General features: G+C 45.8%; 1 protein-coding gene across 8 annotated transcripts in view; it reads right to left on the bottom strand.

Moving 5' to 3' along the window:
- The window catches only part of DLGAP4 (DLG associated protein 4), an 88,583-nt gene that overhangs the window by 4,423 nt on the left and 82,744 nt on the right, over positions 1-1,416 (bottom strand). The window lies entirely within an intron of this gene.

The raw sequence follows: 1,416 nt of genomic DNA, 5'->3' as shown, positions 1-1,416 counted from the left end.
CCTCCCAAGTAGCTGGGACCACAGGCGCCTGCCACAACGCCGGGCTATTTTTTGGTTGCAGCCGTCATTGTTGTTTGGCGGGTCCGGGCTGGGGATTTAAACCCGCCACCTTAGGTGTACGTGGCTGGCGCCTTAGCTGGTTGAGCTATAGGCGCCGAGCCCTAAGTATGTTTTCTGAAAAAGTTTTCCCTTAATTTATTTTGTAGAGACAGAGTCTCACTTTATGGCCCTCAGTAGAGTGCCATGGCATCACATAGCTCACAGCAACCTCCAACTCCGGGGCTTAGGTGATTCTCTTGCCTAAGCCTCCTAAGTAGCTAGGACTACAGGCACCCACCACAATGCCCGGCTATTTTTTTGTTGCAGTTTGCCTTAGGCTGGGTTCAAACCCACCACCTTGGGTATATGGGGCCAGTGCCCTACAGACTGAGCCGCAGGTGCCGCCCTCCCATAGTTTTTAAATGTATTGCCTTAAAAACATAAATTACCACCATGGATTCAAGAAGAAAGGGGAAAGCTGATTAGATTATTAAGCATTTTTTTAGAAATCTTCCCAGAAAAACCAGGTCTAGGTAGTTTATATAGGTGAAGTTTTATAAAACCTCTGTGTAAGAATTCCTATAAGCTTAGGACAGTCCTGACTCCTCTCCCACAAGAGCTTATCAAGGAATAATGTGCCTCATTAAGAAATTAGTAAATAAAAAGGAATGGACATAGACCCTGAACAACAATAATATAGCACACAAACACTGACCAGAAAATTATTGCCAGGGAACAGCTGAAAATTTTGGCAGTTAACAATGAATATGCAAAAGTCAGGTTGACAGAAGAGATGGAGATGCTCCAAGAAGAGACAGTGAAACAGTGAAAAGAGTTAAAACAGGGGCTCTGGCACTAGAGAAAGAAAAATCTGGCCATCACAGAAACAAGGGCCCCATTGGAAGTAGCACAAAGATTAAACCCTGATGAAAAAAACTTTCTTTCAGCAAGGACAGGGCGAGTAGACTCCCATATAACTGCTTTACACTGCTTGATTAACAAAACATATTTATTTATTTATTTTTTTTTGGTTTTTGGCCAAGGCTGGGTTTGAACCCACCACCTCTGGCATATGGGGCCGGTGGCCTACTCGTTGAGCCACAGGCACTGCCCCAACGAAACATATTTAAAATGAATAGCTGGCTCAGCACCTGTAGCTCAAGCGGCTAAAGCACCAGCCACATACACCAGAGGTGGCGGGTTCAAATCCAGCCTGGGCCTACCAAACAACAATGATAACTACAACCAAAATATAGTCAAGCATTGTGGCAGGCGCCTGTGGTCACAGCTGTTTGGGAGGCTGAGGCAAGAGAATCGCTTAAGCCCAGGAGTTGGAGGTTGCTGTGAGCTGTGATGCCAAGGCACTCTACCCAAGGG

This window comes from Otolemur garnettii, unplaced genomic scaffold (genome assembly GCF_000181295.1).
Source record: "Otolemur garnettii isolate 467f Iridium unplaced genomic scaffold, OtoGar3 scaffold00025, whole genome shotgun sequence".
Lineage (NCBI taxonomy): Eukaryota > Metazoa > Chordata > Mammalia > Primates > Galagidae > Otolemur > Otolemur garnettii.
The sequence above is the reverse complement of the archived record's forward strand: the minus strand, read 5'-3'. Positions and strand labels throughout refer to the sequence as shown.